General features: G+C 33.4%; 1 protein-coding gene across 27 annotated transcripts in view; it reads right to left on the bottom strand.

The window, feature by feature from the left end:
* SOX6 (SRY-box transcription factor 6) overlaps window positions 1–22,815 on the bottom strand; it is a 556,391-nt gene that overhangs the window by 192,436 nt on the left and 341,140 nt on the right. The window lies entirely within an intron of this gene.

Genomic DNA, 22,815 nt, shown 5'->3' with positions numbered 1-22,815 from the left:
GAAAAAGAAAAAGAGAAAGTGGAAGAGAAGAAGGAAAGAGGGAAGGAGAGAGAGGGGGAAAGAGAGAACGAACGTGTAGGAACAGCTAAATTAAGTCTTGTAAATTTCTCAACATGTTTTTTTCTCTCTTCATTTTTATGAAATGAAGGGCAATGGTGTTAAAATACAGTGTTTACCAAGCCAAATAAAACTAATATTAACAAATGGCATTATCTAGAAATGTGTCCTAGGGAATTTAAAATAAGACTTCTACCTAACCATTCTCCTTTACTGGATCACATGCTACTTTAATAAACGTAATAGGACTTCATAATTAAATTATAAGAAGCCTGGTTAACGAAAAGTATCTGTGCTTGGAACCATAGGGAGGGGTGGCAGTGACACTGGAATGGAATTCTGATGGAGATATACTTTACCACTCAATCCTAGAAGGGATTAAAGAATTTAACAATAATTCCAAGGCAGCATCAATCAAGGAACTCAGCCAACAACTCAGAAAGATTTTAAATTAAGTCGAAAAGAAAATCTCTTAAGAGTCAATCCTCTGGTCAGTTCTAATTTTTTTTTTTAATGGATATTGTTTGAGAAGAAAGCCAAAATACAATGCTAGTCATGAAAGAAAGCTGCATTTGATCTTTTCTGCCCACAGGTAACCTGGTTAAACTGCTGTGTCTCATCCTGCAGCCTCCTCACACATCAGATGGGCTGTGATGTCTCCACTTCACAAGTTCAGTCCATCATTTAGCATTGGCCTTTTTTGATATACCCTTCTTTTAAATGTCACAAAATAGGACAGCAAAAAGTCAACAAAAATAAATAGGGTAAGCTGAAGAAACTAACAATCTATCAGAAGGTCCCCTGATAAAAGTTACTTTGTGGTGACTGCCTGAGAAAGGAAGCCCTGTCCCACTGTACCAGCAGCTAATTTGAGTTCTGAATCTAACAGCAGTTTTAAAAGCTTTCCACTCTAAAGGGCTCCAGTGCATCATAAAGATAAAGGATTTCAGTACAAAACCACCACAAAGACCTCTATTATCTTATCAGTCTTTGGTTACAGCAGCTGAACCAATATGACTAAATTCTGAATGACTTTTTTCAAAAGAGCAAAATACTGGAATTTCTTTGTTTTCTCATCAGTCAGCTATTGTCATTGCTCCCATATGCTACTATCCACTCCTTAGTAAATAAAAAGTTTAATAAATGCAGCAATTGTGCTCTTAGGAATCACTTAGGGACCACTACACAGGAAGTGTGGCTCATGGACTGAGGTACAGGCTAGGTTTTTATTTTTTTTTCCCCACCCAATGTATGAGAATTTCTTTCTTAAAATGTAAACAACTCTCATTTAAAATGTCATTAAAATCTTACTGTGTATGAATAAGACAAGGAGACCCAGGGACTCCCTAAATTAAGTTCGAACTCTCCTATCTATCCCAGGCACACTCACCTCTCCTTCAGCTTCCCCTCTTTCTAGCTGCAAAAGGAAGTCTATTCCTGGATCAACTGAGGTCCATTCATGTTGCAGATCCCAAAAGAGCACGAACAATCCATGGAATTCTGCCATCTAGGCTCCTAACCTCACAGCTGGGCCTTCAGCCCAGTGTGCTTTATTAGCCCATCCTTTTGGGGTCCGGAAATGAAGGTATCCTGAAACATCTTCCCTTCAGTATAAGACAGGCTATCTTTACATTACTGTTTTCTATGGATAATAAATGGTCAGTGGCACAACTCCATAATTCACACATTAAAAGAGTAGCTTCTGGTCTTTCAGAAACATGAAATCCATTGGTCCTTGGGGAAAAAACAATAAAGTTATTTTTCTCAATATTGCCACCGAGTATTACAAGATTGGCTCTTTCTTTAGAAGCTCCACCAGAGTTAGAAGATAGGAAAGTAAGGATTAAGAAAAATAGACCTTGTTTAACACAACACTGTCTTAAAAGAGTTTATGTGCTATCTCGTCTGATCATTATCCTAAATGTGGCATTATTTTCATTTCACAGATGCAAAGCTATGCTACTAGATATAAAGAAACTTGACCAAGTCAGAACATTTGATTGGATTTGAATTCAGGTCTTCTGGTTCTTAATCCAAGAAAGTCTAGAGCCTAAGGGAGAGCTATCTTCCCATGCCTCAGATTTAAAATACATTGCAGGGAATTTGTAAAAGTTAGGAGTAATGCTCTAAGGGACTTAGAATTTTAATGCCAAGTTTAGAAATAAGACTTCTTATTAAGACTTTATTTACAAATTAAAAAGTCTAGAAAATAGACTAGGCAATTGGACAACTAATGATGTGTTAAAATTGAATGTTGATATTTTACAGAAGTAAAAACAGATCCTGATATTAAGTGATATGCCTGCAGTTATTCAGAAAATTAGCACCTAGACTGGGAGTCAAACTCTTTGCTACATTTAATCCCCTTCTCCCCAGTCTCTCCAATGAGCATACGGCCTCCTGGTTCCAAGCAACTAAAAAGATTATGTAGACCATGGCATTCCCAAATATTTCAGATACAACGCAAATGTTCTGCTGCTGTGGCGTACAGTGTGCCTGCAGGCTGACATAGTAAGGTGCTGGCCAAAAGGAAGTTACCTACAGAAATCAAAGTGTGCCTAGCAAGGTTTGAGGAACCTCCCAGATACAACTAAGGCAACTGCCTGTGCAAACACACCATATACTTTGCCCATTTCTAGATTGTATTTATAACTTGTCTAGTGTAAATCAGGGCAATCCTTGCCTTATCCCAATATGCCTTGTTGTACAATAATAGTTGCTTAAACTTACATAGCACTTGTTTCATGATAAGAAGAGTTTGATATTTATTAACTCAGTTATTCCTCATAACAATCGTATGCAGTAGTTCATATTGTTTTCTGCATTTTAAAGATGAGGAGATTGAGGCATGCAAAGGTCAAGGAATTTGCCCAAGTCCTAAGCTATTAAATCATATACCTAAGATTCAAAATCATGCAGTTTGGTCACAGATTCTGTCCTCTTAACCACTATGATAAATGGAAAATTGGATTCCTAAATAACCTTCTCAAAACTACTTCACCCAGTAAGGTAGCTGAAATTCTCCTTATAAAGTTTTTGAGGGTTTTTTGTTTTTTGTTTTTTTAAATACAATGTTTCTTGAGGTCCTCATTAAAATGAAGTACTTACTAAGGGGAGTATCTATGATTCTCTTTGTTCTTTAAGATAGCTCAATCCACTAACACAAAGCCCTATTCACATTTCAGTCTAAGTCACAAATGATTACCATTGTTTGTAGTTAATCTTTCATTACTAATACAATCAGTCACTCTCCTACCCGCTCTCTTTCTCTCCCTCTGATTTTATTTCCTCCAAATTCTAAACTCCTGGTGCTGAGACCCCACCCCCCACCCCCACAACCCCGCAACCTAGATTTCTATGTGTATCTCCACCAGACCTTGTATGTGGACCTGGACTCTGAAATCATGGAATTTTGGCTTTTCTCAACAGGCTGATTTGGATGATCCTCTGGCTTTTAGTGCCCTTTTTGGCTCCTCTGCTAATCCCCCATTCCAGGTCTGGCATCATGAAATGTATCCCTGACCTCAACTACTTGGTCAGCAATCTACATAGTCCAGTTAAGGCCGCCTGTTTTTCCTGTATTGTTTGTAGGTATTAGGACATCTCAGTGGGCCTCGATGTTCCCAGTGCTAATAAGACTTAGGTGGGCAGGTGTGCTAAAATTTTTAACTTAAAATGGAGCTAAGAGAGATTATTTGTGTTCTTACATAATAACAGGTAGTTCACAGTTTCCCAAATTACAGCACTGAGTATCTGATCAGATAACAGATCAGTAATCAGAGTCCACCCATCACAAACTCGCATTATGGGTCTGTAGAGGGAAAATGGAAATTTTATATTGATTCTAAAATTGCTGTTTCTTTGTTCTTTCATAGTTGAATACAGCTGGATAAATAGCATATTCTTTTCATTCTCAATTTTTAATTTAACAATGATTTCTGGGTACAATAGGTACTATCATCAATGTATTATGAAAATATTATGTTCAGAAAGCTTTTTTGAAGGTTATCTTATGTTTCCCATGGAGAATTGACAATACTCAAGGCACAAATATTAAGGAATGACATAAGAAACAAAGACAATTAAAGCCTGGGTCCAGAAGTGAGCAAGGGTCTCCCATCACAGGATGATTTTGAACATGCTGAAGCAGAACATGAACAAAATAATTAAAAAACATTTCTAAGCCTTTTAAAAATTAAATCAAAAGTCAACATATGTTTGGCCTATAAACAAAAGTAGTTTAGTTACAAATAAGATGTCCTATTCTCATACTGGGACATTCTCTTACAAATATATAGAAGAGCATGATTCAAGATTTTAAGAGTTATAATCACTTTATCAATAACTGCAGGTTATAAATAGGATTTACAAAGAAGTTTACAAAAATCACTTTCTAATGTAACTTTAAAATGTTCATGATTTTACAATTGTCAAATGAATAAAAATAAAGATTTTTAATTATTTTTTTAACTTGAAGGCAAAAGCTGGATATGTGATCCAGAGGCAGGAAGGAAAAAACATATTAATTAATATTTGAGTCACATAGGAAACAGAATGCCGCAATCTATGTGGTAGTACCGAAAAATGCCACCTTTTGAAGATGCAAACATTTGAGAAGGCAACCAAAAGATAATTGCAATAGTTGCATTTAAGGGTGATACTTAAAAAGATCTTTGCTTTTAACAGATGATTATAACATCATTGGCCCAGAATAACTGCAGAGGCAACAGGCTTTGCAAACACATAGATGTCAAGGACATCCTCCCTCCAGGACTCTCTTGGCTCCCCACTCAGGTTTAAAGACTGCTGTGAATTAGATAAGAATCATGGTGCTACTCAGAATTCTATAGAGAAAATTGGTAGGAAATAAGAGCAAATAATGGACCACGATGGGTACTTCCTACCTGACTATTAGCTCCTTAAGGGCAGGGTCTATGTCACATGCTTCTCTGTGACAAAACACAGACATAATTACAACAGCTACCACTTATTCTGTGCTCAGAAAACTTAAAATGAACCTAATAACCAATTCGAAATCAGTAGTTCCCAGAATAGTTGGAGATAGGCAGACAGAGCAATTAACAAACCAGATGGAATTGCTCTGAACTTCAGCAGTATTTTATCCATGTCTGAGTTGCTTTCAGTTTGGTAACCATTGTAACTAACTAAATTTAATGGCTATCCCCATTACTGTGTAAGTAATAGAAAATCAAATCCAATAAAAACGATAGAGATAAATTATAAAATTTAAACAACTAAAGAAATGTACTTCAGATTTAATCAAAATTTTGAACACATATGATGGTCCAAATACTTTCTATGTGCTACAGTTAGTACTTAGCATTTTATCTTTTTCAACATATTTTGGAAAATGAGGCTGAAGAAGGTTAAAAATATGGCCAGGATCATACTGAGCCATGATTCTAAGTCAGACGGTCTGATCTCCAAACCCAAACTCTTTCCAGTAAACCAGAAATGTTTCTTGGGAGAAAAAAGAAAAAACAACTAGTTTAAGACAATAGCTTCATACAGAGTCTTCATGAAATTCTTTTGCATTTTGTAAAATTTAAATACCTTATTGGTAGATGTAGTGATATTAAAAGTTAAACTAATTTATATTTAGACTAATCATAATTTAATATTATTTATGATAGTGTGAACAGTAAATGAAGTCTAGTGGCTTAGGGGACTGAGTCTATATAAATAGGCTTGAAAATTTTCTACTCAGAAAATGTTACACCTAGAAATTCAATTTTGAATTATATGAAGAAAAATTCAAACAGTTCTATAAATATAAACCACAATTTAGAAGGCAGAATCAACTAAAAACTATATAAATTATATGGACTAAGCAATTATACAGGAACCATTCAAAGGAATTTATATCATCGTATTAACTCTTTCTAACATCATCTTCTTCCAATAAAATTGAATTAATTACATGCCAAGACAATGTAATCAGAGAACAGGTTATAACTCTTAATTGCCCAAAGAACTGCTAAAAGATTTATAGTTGATTGGCCAACTTACTCACCTATCCTTATGCCACCAGAGCTTTTTCAGGAGGATGTTTTTAATAAGTATACTTTGGACAACAAAATCCATTCTTTGGTTGAATTTCAAAAGTTGGAAGAATGACCCTGGCTGTGTCACTATAGACTGCTCTAGAGCAGTGTCTCTCAACATTTTAAAACCTATGCCCCTACCCAGCTTTCTCACTGCGCATTTTGTAGCCAAGAAGATTTTGTTCGGCAGATTCACTTTCTACAGTTTAAGAAAATAATAGGTGTACTGAATAAGCTTTTACAAACTACGAGCAACCTCACTTGAGATTACTGCTCTACTTGTCAAAACAAATTTAATTAAGTTAAGAGGGTATTTGCAGCTTGTTTCTTTTACACCTACAAGTTTAAAACAAAGTTGAAAAAATTTTAAGTGCTCATTAACTTTATAAAAACAGTGCATTCTTACCATCTTATTGACAAATCCGTAGCATATCTCTTAACCTCTTTAAAAAATGTTGATCAGTTTCTTTCTATTTAATGTGCCATGATTCTAGCAGTACTCAATTATCATTCACCAATGATATTTTATTTTGTTATATTCCATGACAATTAACCTGGTTACTTTTTTGACAACAATAACAGATAAACTCTTCTAAGTTACTCAGTTGTCATTTGTCTTTTAATTTGTGTTCTATTAGTTATCCCCCAGCACCTAGAAAAGTTTCAGACACATAGGAGGTCTTCAATAAATACTTGTTGAAAGGAATTCTAATATGTGACTACATTCATATAATTCATCATCCAAATTAGGACATTTCTTAAATGAAAGGAGGTGCTGTTAATTAGTACATCACAAACATAGGTGTAAACCAGAACAATCCCAGGTAAATCATAACATATGCATATTCCAGTCCTAATTTATTCTCACTTAAAGTCAGTTTCTGACTAGGTAATATTACGTAAACAGAATCTTATAGTGGATTTTATAAAAATTTCATAATATGAATTTTATGTTGTTGGTAAGCCTGAAATATGGATGACACAATTCTATAAAATAATTAGGCTCAATTCATCATTATTGAAAACATGTGGAAATTCATAATAAACAAATAAATATAATAGACACATTATCTAGAGTAAAACCAACAATGTAATCTTGGTTTCATGAAGCTTGTACAAATGCTCCTTATTTGCCAAGTATTTTGAAGAGAATTTTTTTAGACAGAAATTTTTAATTTAACATTCACAGAAACAATCAATCCATTTTCCATGAAATGTAATTCCCAATTAAGGGGATATTAAGGTCACATTAATTTTTCCCATTTTAGAAGAGACAAACATAATTTTACTTATTAATTAACTAAATAACACACCAGTGCCCATGTAAAAAAAAATGAAAATATCAAAATATCTAAATCTTACAGCAATATATCATTACAAATTTCAATATTAAGTACAGGTTTGTCTTTCATATGATGAAAATACAAACACATGAATCAATGAAAACTTACATTTGTTTTGGAAGATTCTAAGACTTTGGGTTATACATGAGGAAGTAATGAAAATTATTATTAAGGAAGACTCACCGAAAGTCCTGTCTAGCATAAAAATAATAAAACACAAACTTTCCTACTTTAAGTATAAAATTCAACCAAGTTTTTGGAAATCTAGGCAAGACTTAAAATTCAACAAGGGCCACAAAAATCAATGATCTTTGAATAAATTCAATGGCCAGAATATTTTCCCTCAGTTCTACAAGACAATATTAGAAAATCTACACATCTATAATTATTTCAGAGAGTTTATAGTTAAGTTTCTAGAAAATTAACAGTAACATCATTTACCCAATTTCTTACTAATACAGAAAAATAATTTCAAAATTATATTAATTCTCAAATTAAAAGGAAACAACTTATACCTCCAGACTGAGCTCCATTTGAGTCCTAAGTTATATTTTCAAGCTTACCCATAGGTAGTTCAAACCAGAAATTATTGAGTATGGCTTAAGAAAGGGGGTGGCAGGGAAGGGAATTAAAGGTTCTAAATGAAATACAATTCCTACCCTAATCCCATAAATAACTGTATTAGTAAAGCATAGTCAATTACCAAAGACTAGCCTGTAATTTAAAAATTGAAGAATCTAAACCAAGTGAAGATTAAAAGGGCATTGTGAAAGCAAGCAAACACCAAAATACAAGAAAGTCTATTAAATGTGATTTGGGGGAAAAAGTTCTGTCATTCCTGGAGCTTTTCAGGCACTGTTTTATAGGAATACCCATGTTATGTTGTAAGAATGTTAGTTCATAGAAGCAAAAACTACATCAGAGGCAGTAGAAATTAAAAAAAAAAAGTGGAAAAAGTCTAAAATACTGAAGTGTGCATTAATTTAAAATCTTCTGGACAGCATAGATCTAGAAGTGATTAAATCATCACTGCAATCCAATACAACTAAGTAAAGATTTGGTGTGAATTCGGAACCAAATTCATTTAAGCAATAACTGTTAACACTTGCATAAAAATTCAGTTTTCCAACATCTTTATTTAATCAAGAGTGGATTAGTCAACTCAGAGCAGAAAAAAGAGGAGAAGGAGCAAAAGTGACTCAAGCATATATCAGTCCTCTGTGTGGCAAAGAGATGAAAGAAACAAGACTCTCCCAAGAAGATTCACAAATTAGAATTTTGGGCCAATGTATTCTAGGTAATGAAATATACTTTGGATTCAGACAAAACATTTCCAAGTTTTAATACCATTACAACAAACCAAAGACAAGTGAGTTCCCAGATTATCAGCCATGTTTATAGTCAAATGTAAACACTTAAATCCATTCATGAGCTAAATATAAATGTCTGAAGTAGCTGCTGTTTGGAATTATCTGTGTAACTAAGATCACAGGTAATCAAGAGTTGACTACATATATTCTTTTGTTCCTTCCATTTGTTCAAATGAACTGAATAATCAACAGCAGATTAGACTGCTTGGAGAGTCTGGAAGAGTTTTCTCTGGCAACCCAAGAAATATAAGGCAGGGATCATCACAGGGTAAGGTGATTTTATTATCACTATCATTCATTTTCATTATCATTACAAAATAAAAATCACGGTAAAAATTCCACCAGGTTAGTGACTCTACCAAGATAAAAATATATAGTAAGTAATTATTCAGTAGTAGGCTACTCATTTAAACCTTCTTTCTACTTGAGTTAGTAAAGTGATACAAATCTACCATAAAAATGGTCTTAGCCTAAAAGTTTATGTCAAAATGTGTTTATAAGGTTAAATATTTAGTTTATATAAGGTGAGTAGAGTTGAGTGGTAACACTGTTTCAGCTAATCTGTGTGTGAAAATAAGCCAGATAAAATAATAATCAAAATAACCTAAAAAGTACTAGAAAGGGTTTTCACACACATTAGGATTTTTGAAACTTAAAACCACCTTGTAATGTAGCTGTTACTGTCATCATCATCAATATACAAATGAAGGAAAAGACACAGAAAGGATACAAAGTTTACCTAAAATCACACAGCCAGAATTTAAACCCTAACTTCAAATTAACTTCCCTTTCCACTTCAAAACATCTGATTTTTCTAGACTGATACTCTGAGTATAAATTTTCTTATCTTGATGTTTCACAGCTCTCATTAGCATCAAAGTAACAATGTGCTTGTTCTTCCCAGTCTGAAGTCCCAGACTGACTCTGTACACTGGAGAACTGGAAGAAGGGAGAAGGGTTGTTTATGTGTGAGTCTATGTGTGTGGATCTGGTATGCGTATGTGGATATAGCTCCAAATGTATCTTCCAACATGAACATAAAACAAACAGTTACGACAAAGTTCACTGCATATCTGAGCTTTTTAAAGGAAAAAAGGGGAGCATTATGAAAGAAAGAAAAAAACATCTTGCATTTCTCCCAGTCAACCCAGCTTATTTGTTCCCTGTTATTTTCCATTACTGGTTCTACCACCATTAATCAACATCTGGAGGTGGGTTTTTTTTGTTTGTTTGTTTGTTTTAATTTTAATTTATCCTTTCTATTAAAAAATAACATGAAATGACTTCTTTAAAGTATATTCACATTAACAATTGTAGACTCCAAAAGTCATTGTAAAGAAAGAAATAATTCAACTCCCAAGTTTTAAAAATCAGGAAGCTGAAAGCCAGAAGGGGAAAGTGAACTGACCGTTTACTTAGTTACATAGTTAATTAGCTAGTGACAGTGGCAGGACTAGAACCTAGAAGTCCTGATCCTCAGTTCAGAACTCCTTCCACTGTAATATGCCACCTCTTAAAAAATAAAGTGAAATGTAGTATCTGTGGGTTCCAAATCTTTGGATTCAACCAACCACAGATTAAAAAGTCAGAAAAAAATTCCAGAAAGTTCCAAAAAAGCAAAACTTAAATTTGTCCCACTAGCATTTACATTGTATTTACAACTATTTACATATTTACATTGTATTAAGTATTGGAAGTAATCTAGAGATGATTTAAAGTACATGGAGGGGAGAGTGTAGCTCAGTGGTAGAATCTGTGCTTAGCATGCATAAGGTCCTAGGTTCAATTCCCAGTGCCTTCATTAAAAAAAAAAAAAGGTTATATGCATATACTACATCATTTTATATAAGGGACTTGAGCATCCATGGTTTGGAAGGAGGACTGGTCCTGGAATCAATACCCCATGGACACAGTGGAATAACTGTAATCCAATTTAAATCTCTTTCAGAAGATAGTAGATTTGGGTAATTATTTTCCTCAATCCACTTATGAAGCAACAGTGATTCTTATTTTAGCATATTTTCAATTCCTAAAGTATATCATGTAATCTAACAATGAAATGTTAGTCAAATGACAGAAGCAATCAAAAGGAAAATATTTTAAGAAATACAGCTTATCCAATGATACTAAGACTTTCACTCTGGAATCTCAGCATGTGAGTTTTCACATGTGCTGGTTTAAGGAGGTTAATCATAGTTTAAATGATATTTTTTCAGAAATAGCAAATTAGGATGTTTTATAGGGAAAACAGTTACGTATGGACTTTGAAAGATTTCAGTGCCTGCCATCAATCAAATGTAGCAAGTGGAACCTTATGGGCCACAAGAACCTTTGCATTTCGTTGGGCCATGTATGTGAAAACCTGAGTGCCTGAGGCTTTCTGCAGATCCTAATTTGCCTGAACTAAGAGTGAGAGCTGTATGAAAAACACTAACCTAAGTTCCTCAGGAAACAAGTGTCATAACAACAACAGAAGAGTGACCCAAATAATCAGTGGCATTTTGAGAGTGTAGGACAACAGAAATGCAGAAAGTTATAAAAATTTAACAGACAAAATACTCAAGCTGAGGCCAGATAAATCACGTAAGTGTACAGTATGTAGTAAGGGTTCCCTGTTGGTTAGTATACAGAGAATGACAGAAATAGGAAAAAATGATTCAAAAATGGTATGATGCTTATCTTATCATTTGCAAGGTGTTTAGTAAGAACTATTGGAGTATATAAAATATTTTATTATCTATGAAGTTGTATAGTGAAAAGTGACTGGAATATAAATCAGGAGATCTGTATTCTAGTTTCAGTTTTGCCCCTTGTGCAAGTAACTCTCTGGGCCTCCACTTACATCTACCTGTAAAATCAGGGTGTTGGACTAGATAATCTGCAAGGACACTTCCAGTAATGGGTTGTAATGCTAGAAATGTTCCTTGAGTATAGACTCTGTAATTTTAATATTTTATAAAAACCATTCAGTCTTGCCTATATCTGTAAAGATCATTAATATCTTGACAGCATGAGAAAAAAATCATTTATGTTACCAAGAACTATAAATGTAAACATATTGTATGTATAAACATACAAGTACTCATTAGGTTAACATTATATATTAATATACAACCCAGTATTAACTTTTCAGATGTAATGTTTATTTTAATTAATTTTTTAAAGTAAACTTCACTGTATTTAAAAAATTGTTTTTTCTTTTACAATATGTGACATTACAATTAATGTCAGTTTGGCCAGCAAACTCACTAAGTTACCAAATATATTTTCATGACGTTATGTTTACAAAAGAAAAAAACTCTACTGGAATAAAAGCAGAATATATAAGTTGAACTTACATCATTCTGTAAATAAGGAAATATAACTTTTAATTATTTTTTACTTATCACAGTTTTCTTTGCAAGTTCACTGAGTTCCGTGTGTATATTTTAATAATCATCAGACTGACAAAGCAGTATGCTGAAGTGTGGAAGAGCATGGGCTCTGGAGCCAGAGTTTCCATCTTCAGCTCTACCACTTCCCAGGGCTGTACCTCTGATCCTACTGATCTCTTATAAAACTGGAATAGCAACCGAGTGCTGTGCAGATCAAGCGAGGTAATACAAGTTAGTACATGTGAAGCACTTAGAACAGTGCTTTCACACAGAGAACATTCAATAAGTCTTTGCCATTATGGTCATATAATATGGTCTATATCAAAATCCATTTTAGAATCTATCCTAACAATGAAGAACAAAAGTTTTATGATCTAGAAACATTATGATTTATTTTATTCTAAATGTTTAATGAAATTCTAAAATGACAGACACTTTCATTGACTATAAAATGTCACTTTATTCCAACTTGCTGAAAGTTGCAAATTCACGTATGATAGAAAGGATCATGGCATTCCCCCAGTTAAACTCTTGAGTGACACTCCACTCATAAAGTCTAGATTTTAAAAATGGTTTACGTACCTCTTCAGGATCTTGCTTGCCCATCTAGCCTCATCTCTCACATTTGCTTTCCAACTTTAATGCCTACTCACCTCAACAACAAATGCACACATACATATGCACATGCTATTTTCACTAAAAACATGAAATTCCCCAGAAAAATAATTTCTCATACTTCTGGGCATCTCCCATGCTATTTACATTGCCTAAAACATTCTTCCACCCATCTTTTCTACTCTAGTATTACTTTAAAAGTGAGGAACTAGGAATAAGCCAGTGCTTATCAAGGAGGAATGGATAAACAAATTATTCTTCATTAGTAGCTAGGAATATTATGCAGATAGCTCTTAAGATAATGTAAAGAGTTTATTCATTCATTTAACAAATATTTATTGAGCACCTTCTGTGTGCTTTTCTAATTAGCAGAGATTAGTAAATGAAATAGATGGAAATATCATCCCCAAAAATGAGATAAATATGTCTCAGATTTTTAAAATATGCTAGCAGGGGCAGAATAAGGAGAGAATTTTATGATATTCTTTATATACTTCTATACTGATATCATATAATAGTGTACATTGAAAAGTGATATTGAACAATTCTTGGAATTATTAAGAATAAAATGTCTCTTGCTCAAGGTTAAATAGTTCTATACAAGTTATTTATAGGTTATTTATAAATTATCTCTTCCCAACATACAAAAAATTTCTGCTAAAGGTCACAAAGAAAGTTAAGGGAATAGAATTTGAGGTAAGAAGATATATAAAGAAATTGGTTTCATTCTAAATTATCACTTGACTTTCAACTCTTACACTGAACTCATATCTGCTAAAAAGCATTCTGAACGTAGAATTATATGCATAAGACCATGTTTATAAATTTAGGATGAATTTTTTTGCCTTTTCACTGTACTGACATTTACCCTATTGGTGCAAAAGCAATGATGGGTAAAATTGCTGTTTCCTTAGAATGAATCAAGCCAGTAACTCTGAACTGTACTAGTTAGTGGTCACTGAAGTCTTTGTTTTATTAAATCTAAACTTACAGTTTATAAAATAATAGTATGGCTTAAAAACTAGTACATGTAACCAAATAGGAAGTACATATAAGATATTTCTGCTGCATACTGAAATGGTTTTCTTGAGGAAAAGCATTTGTGTGATTCTTTGAGATCCTAACTACTTTTTACCGTAGTACACCATTTTTACTTGAAAGAATTGACTGACAGGCAAGGAACGGTTATTCAAACTTGGATTTTTAAAGGACATTTTCTCAAAAATGATGTGAAGTAAGCTTTTCACTTCAGACAAGACGATTGTGTTTGTTTTCAATAACAATATCTGTGCTTTCAAATTCACAAAAGTGATATTAATAGATGTGATTTTTCGATATTGTACCATATAACATGTCAACATTTTGGAACTGTATAACTCAATGATCCAACATTTTCCAAATAATCAATATACAATGTCATAAAATCATACTTTGGTGAAAGATCCATTCAAACTGTAGGTTAGACCAATGGATTTTAATGTAATGTAATAAAAAATAAAAACTTTGCTATGTTTCAGATTCCAAATTGCAATTAACCTTTATACTACTTGTAAACTTTGATTAACCTTTATACTACTTATAAACTTTGATGTAGTACAAAAAAATCCACAATTATCTGAAAAATGTATTTAAAATACTCCATTTTTGAAACATAAATATGTGTGATACTTCATTTACTTCAACCAAAACAATGTGTTAACAACAGACTGAATGCAGAAGCAGACAAGAGAATTCAACCATCTTCTATTAAACCTAACATTAAAGAAATCTAAAAGAAAGTAAAACAATTCCACTCTTCTTACTAAATTATTTTTCAGATATTATAGTTCTTTTTTGTAAAACTATGCTACTTAGTTTAATGAGTAATGTTTGTTATTTTCAATAAATTAATAAATAATATTTTTAAATTTTCTTGGTTTTAATTTCTAATACTAAATATATCAATAGACAAAAGCCACTTAAACAAAAGCGCTCTGGAGTCCTAATTAATTTTTAAGGCTATTAAAAAAGAGACCTAAAATTGATGAGATATATGCAAGCTGTTCTGATCTATTAGTCTCACTACTCTATAAGTAAACTGAACTGATTTCTCAATTTCTACAACATAGTAGACACTCAAATATGTACTAAACATAAATGATTCTCTAAAATATTTCTGGAAAAAAAAAGATAAAATTTTAGAATGAATGAAAGGTATAGGTTTTTAATTAGAACCGAGTTTGAAAATTAGCTCTAACAATTATTCACTTTGTGGTTTTGGATAAATTATGTTTTTTCTGAACCTTTGTTTCTCCATATATAAAACAAGATTTATAATATCTCTTCAGCAGAATTGACATTAAATGTTGTTATATAAAAGAGTGAAGGTGTAGAGAAATTAGAACCTTCATACATTTCTGGTAGGAATACAAAATAGTGTAGCTGATTTGGAAACGTCTGTCAGTTCCTCAAAAGGTTAAACACAGAGTTACTGTATGACCCAGAAAATCCACTCTTGGGTATATATACCCAAGAGGAATGAAAACATATATTCACAACAAAATTGTACAATGTTCATAGCAGCATTATTCATAACAGCAGAAAAATGGAAACAACCCATGTCCACAGAACAAAATGTGGTGTATGTCCATATAATGGAATATTATTTGGCAATAAAAAGGCATGAAGTACTGATACATGCTGCAGCACTGATGAACCTTGAAAACATTGTGCTAAATGTAAGAAGCCAGTCACAAAAAAAAAACAACTATAATATAATTCCATTTATATGAAATGTCCAGAATAGTTGATAGTAAAAATAGAAAGTATATTAGCAGTTGTTTAGGGCCAGGGAATTTGGGGAAAAATGGAAAGTGACTGCTAAAAGATAAGGAATTTCTTTGGGGGTGATGAAAACATTCTAAAATTAATTGTGGAGACAGTTGTACAACTCTGTGAATATATTAAAAAAAACACAGAATTGTACTCTTTAAATGGGTAAACTTTATGGTATCTAAATTATACCTCAATAAAGCCACTGCAAAAAATAAATAAATAAATGAGCAAGGGTAAAAATGCCCAGCAAAATGCTTGACACATACTAGAAGCTCAATAAATGCCTCTTTGTCTTGAAAATAACTGACATTTCTTTCAAAATCCACTGACAAACCTACGGTAAATCACAAAGGTTTGAACAGATTCAATTAGACTGTAAGAAAAATTTATATATCAATGGTCAAAAACAGTAAAATATATTCACAAAACAGTTCCTATCTTCTTGTCTAGCTATTCTTATTATTACAGAATCTATCCCTTTTTAAAAAGTTCTGTGAAATATAAATTTAAAAAACAAATGGAACTTCTAAGATTCCTTGCAGTTATTTAACATTAACTGAAATTTAGTATCTGATTTAAATTTTGTGTCTTAAATTAGGCTTCCTAGTGTGAAGCATATTTGAAGAAAAAGCAGAAAAATCTTGTATATGAAGCATGATAAAACTGCTTAGCAGATGATTTACTGACAACTTTCCTCAATTAAACTGCTATGTACAAAAGAAAATTTTAAGTAATCTCTATCATTTAGTTCCTCTTTCTATTAAATAATAAAATTATTATATTGTACAATAAAGTTTTTGGTTTTGCAAATCCATTTATTACAAAGCTTACTTTGAAAAAAATATCCAGTCTAGGTTATAATAGCAATATATATTTCAAAGATAATCATATTAGGGAACAAAATACATCCTAGAACTATTGTCCTTTTCAATGGAAAGAAAACTACCTATATGCTTTTGTCTACTTGAGTCTTATATTTGTGATATTTAGTTAAAAGAGGAAATTTTTGTATCTGAGTTTCAAAATTTAGATCTGCCCATTGTGAGCAGACAGATCTTGTGGTATGGAGGCATAAATTAACTGGAACTCCCATTCAGATGCAGTAACATACTGGTGGAGTGAAGCCACGGTGAGGAGTCAGGAGAATAAGAGCAACTTCTCCAAATAGCCTTCTGTGACACTCACAGGCTTCTTGTGCATCTTTTTTAACTCACTGCATTTATTCAACCACTCATTTAATAAATATTTATTATTTACCTTGGGTCAAGCAGTGAACCCCCACACACTGTTTTCATGCAACTTATCTTCTAGTGGTAGAACTCACACAATAAATAAAGAAGTAACAAAATGAAAAAGTATATTAAGATGTAATAAATGCTACAGAAAAAAATAAAGCTAAGTAGGTGGAAGAGGTTCCAATTGTAAATAGGATGGTCAAAGTAGTCTCCCTGAGAACAATTAAACAAGAACTTGAAAGAGTTAAAAAACGGATTTTAGGAGCAGAGCATTCCAAAAAGAATAAACAACAAATGCAAAAGTCCTGAGGTGGGTGCTTATTTGAGGAACATCAACAGGTAAACATACCAAGAGCAAAAAGAGCAAAGGGGAGAGGTGACGTTTTGATATAATAAATATATATTTGGTCTTCATTCTTGGCATAGAGCTTTGAAAACGCTTGTAATTTCCTGAGTGATGAGTGAGAGGAACATCTTTAATTATTCATAATAAGTCCCTTCAAACATACCTGACTTTATGTTAATGAAGCGACTCTAGATGCGCCTTAGAAAATTTCAAGATGGGGACTGGTTGCCAGGGGAACAAAACACATGATTAGAGTTTGAACTTTCAGCCCTATGCAGACCTCTGGGGACTGGAGAGAAGCCTGAGATTGAGCTAATCACCAACAGTCAATGATTTAATCAATCATGCCTATGTAATGAAACCTCCATAAAAACCCTAAATGAAGGGATTCAAAGAGCTTTATTGTTGTTGAATGTATCCTTGTGCCAGGAAGCTAGAGCATCCCAAACTCCACAAAGACAGAAGCTCCTGGGCTTGGGACCTTCTAGACCTTGCCCCATGTACATTTTCATGTGGGTATTCATTTGCATCCTTCATAATACACCAGTCATTATAAGTAAAGTGTTTCCCTGAGTTTAGGAGAGTAATAGGAGATGAAGTTAGAGAAGGAAGAGGGGACCATATCTATCTTGTAGGGCCTTTTGGGCCATCATAGGACCTTTTGCCTTTACTCAATATGGAGATCTAGTAGAGTTTTCAAGTAAGGGAGTGATGTGATCTAACTTACGTTTTTAAAGGGTCAGTCTAGTTTCTGTGTGGAAAACAGATTTTATGGACACAAGGGTAAAAACAGGGATATCAGATAAGAGGCCATTACAATATTCCAGGCAAGAGAGATTGGCTGCTTGGACCAACGTAATGGCAAAGGCACATTTAAACTAGATAATTTGAGGAGAGTTAAGCTATTTACAACGATATGGTGCAAGATTTAAGAAAAACAAGAGATAGTGATGTACCCAGGAGCGAGTTATAGCTGTAGCTGTTATCATACTTAGGCCTGAAGGGTAAAGGGAGAGAATGGTTCCTGGAACTTGGAGAATGTAGTTGTATGGAAAGGATTATGAAAAGATCTCATCAACCGCCTGCAAGCTGGGAAAGGGAGAGGGCATCAACCTTACTCTCCTCCAGCTTTCCTCAGTGCCTCTTATTGGTCAAACCCAAATAGAAGTCAAAGAGCAAGAGAATTCATTCATGCAGTCCATAAGAGTTGGGCTTTTAGAGCACAGAATAAGTTTAGAAGTCATAAAGAGGGACACAATTCCTCACAATGGAAACGATGTCCCATAGTGAAGAATCAAGGTTGCTCTCACAGTTTTTGACCTGAGCAGCTAGAAGGATAGAGTTGTCCTTCACTGAGATGGAAGGGAATTTAGGTGCAGTAGATCTAGGAGAGAAAATTATGAGTTCTATTTTAGATATGCTTTAAAGTGTTCAGGTAGAAATGTATAGTAGAAAATGGAATATATAAACTTGGAGCTCAAAAAAGAGGTCTAGGCTAGAAATATAAATATTAACCCTAATTGTCATGAATTTGAGATACCAGAAAAAACATGACACTGATCTATAAATGCAAATGATTCCTTTCTTCAAGAGGTAATCCTTTTATTTACTTCGAAGGGAAAAAACTTAATATTTAAATCAATTCCTCTTTAGCATCCTCTAAAGCTTGAGATAAAAATATTTATGTTATAATTATCTATGCATGCTATTATACTCTGTGAGCTCCTTATGGTTAGGGGCCATTTCTTAGTCATCTTTGTATTCGCAATAGCTACCATATAAAAGCTTCTCAAAAAATGTTTGACAGATAAGTGAAATTAATAAAAATATAAATGAATCAAAACAAGGTTGAGATTTGTAGGCTGTCCCCAAGGTGCTATCTAAAGTGCCACATTAATGAGAGAAGTTTTGTTTTTGTAAAAAGAACCTCTTCCAACCGACTGTCTCACTCACCCTGTGACTAGAAGTCAAGAAGAGGCCAAGAGTCACACATTAAACAAAGGAGGCTTAAGCAACTTGAAAGTTTCTATTGGTAAAGCAAAGAGCAAGTACCATGGATAGTCTGAGAAAAGCTGGTACCTCTAATACTGGAGAATAACAAATCACATTTATCTGTTTATTTCCTGTGCCCCTGAGACAGAGCCTGCTTTTTTTTTTAAAAAAGTATTTGTTATACTAAATTTAGTGTTTATCATTTCAGTACCTGTTTTTACACAACTACTACATATGAGCTTATGAGACAATATCTATGGTATTGTTTTACATGTTTTCAGTTCTATAAATTGCACCATATACTAGATATATAATTTTGTCTTTTTTTCATTTAATATTTTTTAATTTCTTTTTTTTTTAGGAGGGAGGTAATTAGGTTTATTTATTTATTGGGGAGGTACTGGGGATTGAAGCCAGGAGCTCATGCATGCTAAGCATGTGTTCTACCACTTGAGCTATATCCTCTCACTTCATTTAATATTATGTTTTTAAATTCACGCATGTTGATATATATAGCTCTTATTTATTTTGACTGCTTCTTTATTTTGATTGCTATTGTAAACAATGCTACAGTGAACATTCTTGTACACGTGCAAGGGTTCCTTTGGTATATAAAGATATAAATATAAAAGTTGGATTGCTAGTTTATAGAGTATGTACATCTTCACCTTTGCTAGATATAGCTAAACCATTCTCAGAGTAGCTGCATAAACTTAAACTCCAACAAGTAGTTTATGAGAATTCCAGCTCCTCACACCTAATTTTTGCCAGTCTGATGGATGTGAAATGGTATCTTGTTTTTGCTTTATTTTGCATTTCCCTGTTATTCAGGCATCCTCTTCTGTGAATTGCCTATTTAATTTTAAGCCAGTGTGGATTCAACAAGCTATGTCTACCACATGTATTTTGGTTTCATTATCAGTGGCTAGGTCTGTTCAAGAAACTTCACGCCAAAATAGAATAGCAGTATCTCTGAAAAAAGGGATTTGAATTTTCCTCTAGAAGCCACAAAATTTAGTGGTGGTGACTCTCAGGGTTTTGGGTTTAGGATATTAGAGGAAAATGTTAGATACCGACATAAATGCAAATTATTCTCTCTCTTTCTCTGAGAGTTTAATCTACTTTAAAAAGGAAAAAAAGCTAATATTTTACTCATTTCATTTTCCTTAGTATGTCTAATCTCTCTCTCTCTCTCCATCTTTTCCTGCATGTATCTCTAACACATAGTTAAACACACAAAATCTGTACTAAATACAATTTTAAAATGCATACATAAAAACACGTGTATTAAATACAATGAAAAATAGCACTCAAAACAGGAAGCTGCCTTGTTGACAGTTTGATGAAAGAAAGATAGAAGGATCTACTTTCCCATCAGCCATTAGTGGAGATGAGACAATTTCAAGTAACTCACAAAAGCTGATATGCTTCAATAAACAGAGTATGCATGTGAGAAAAACAGATTTTAATACAATTTCAGCAGTTTTGTATATAAGTTATGATCCATTTCAACAGGATTTTAATAGGTCTTCCTTCGTGAAAAAAAATCTGTGTATTTATTGCAACAGTATACAAATCACTAAAACAAATTATGAATACCAATTTCAAAACTAACTTCATATAATGGAATTATTCTATCAAAATCCTGTTTTCAGAACCCTCACTAAATTTAACACAGTATTATTTCTTGACTTCCTTAATGTACATTGTCATAGAAAGGTCATGTTATAGAAACTTACAGATTTTACATGTCCACAATATTAGAACTCTCCAAAACACTTAGCTTTTCATGCCTATTATAATATAGAAGAATACTGTCCAATAGAGCTTTCTATGATAATGGAAATGTCATATATCCTTGCTCTCCTATATGGCAGCCACTAGCCACATGTGGTAGGTGGTAAACATTTATAACGTGGCTTGTGTGACTGAGGAACTGAATTTTAATTTTAGCTAATTTTCACTGATTTTAATTTATTAAATAGTCACATGTGAAAAGTGACTTTTGTATTGAGCGGCACAGATTTAGTGTGATCTGGGAAAACTTTCCTTTTATCTAGCCATAAACACTGGTCTCTAACTATACTAAGCAGAGAGCCAGGCCTAGACAATCTCTGCCCTAGGATCAGAGGTCATAACACTGTCCTCTCAGCACCATTTGTGGTGACCTATTCTCTCCTCCTACCAGTGCTGAATCACTCGGCATCCACTACCCAGGCCTGTGTCTTATGTTCCAACTCTCATTTTTGGCAGAGCTTACACTTGACTCTTGTTATCTAACCTATAGGTGCTTGCATACTGTCTTTACGTGCTTTATGCTCCTAACTTGTGTTCTTGGGCATCTCTGCTTGATCACTTAGGGTAACTCAGCTACTTCAGTAACTATTATCCTCCTGCTCCTGTGCTTCCAGTGTTGACTGACTACACTCTATTTACCCCCAAGGAGATTTAGTATTCAAATCCCCATTCGTAACTTTAGCTGGACCTAAGTTATCTGTCTAACCTAACCTAAGTACACTCTTGGGTCTAATTTCTCTTGGCTTTCCCCTTAAGAAATGGAAATTTTTTAATTGGAAACTGTTTAAGATAATTTGGTGACTTAATCCTCATAGTGTCCTCTGTATACTACCAAACTCAAGGCACTTATCATTCCATGAGTACCAGCTGTTTCATTTTCCTACTGAAAGCTGCTTTCTAAAATACCTTCAGAGAAATCAGAAAAATGCAGTTATGAATTGAAAGACCCTGAGACAATCAATTAATTGATTCCAGTGAGATATGGATTATAGGCATAGTAGTAAGGGGTCATTGTAAGAGACAGATGATAATCTTCTCTTAATTATTCCTCATAACTTTAATAATTAACCACAATATAGTTTATTATTAAAATTTTACTCATGGTTCATAAGTTTTTGCAGTACAGAAATATATATGCCACTATGCTAAAAATGTAAGGATCCTAGTAATCTAGCCAGTGATCAGAATTTCGAATGTTTATGTTCTATAATTACTCTCATGACATATCCAGGCACTCTGTCAACTGTCTAATGCCCAACAATGATTTACCACTGAACTGCAGATCAGATTATCGTAGAGACCCAGAGTAACATAAAATAATCCTGGATAGCAAATTAGAAAACCCCCAAGTATACTAAAGGATAAGTGAGATACTCAAACCTGAAGAATTTAAATTAACAAAGGAAATTTTACAGTGGCAAAATCTGAAAGGAAAAAACTATAGGTATTAAAAACTGAAAAAGATCCCATAAATCTCAAAAAAAATCAAACTTCACAATTAAGAATATGACGTATTTTCATAAAGAGAATGATAATCACTGTTTTGTGTTTGATTTTGTTTGTCTGTTTGTTTAGCTCAAAGAGTTAGTATGGGAGACTTGGGAAACGCATGAGGAAAAGTGTTTCAATAGTGATCACAACAGGTGTTAGCATGTTTTGGTGGAAAGAGCATGAACTTTAGCATCATAGAATCCTCAGTTCAAATCCTGTATCAGCCACTATTATCTTGGTGTCTTAAGAAAATTACTTAATTTTCCTGAGCCTCTGTTCCCTCCTTTGCAAAAGGAAGACAGTAACGCCCACCACC

Source organism: Camelus ferus, chromosome 10, assembly GCF_009834535.1.
Source record: "Camelus ferus isolate YT-003-E chromosome 10, BCGSAC_Cfer_1.0, whole genome shotgun sequence".
Classification (NCBI taxonomy): domain Eukaryota; kingdom Metazoa; phylum Chordata; class Mammalia; order Artiodactyla; family Camelidae; genus Camelus; species Camelus ferus.
Note: the sequence above shows the minus strand (reverse complement) of the source record. Positions and strands in the feature narration are given on the sequence as shown.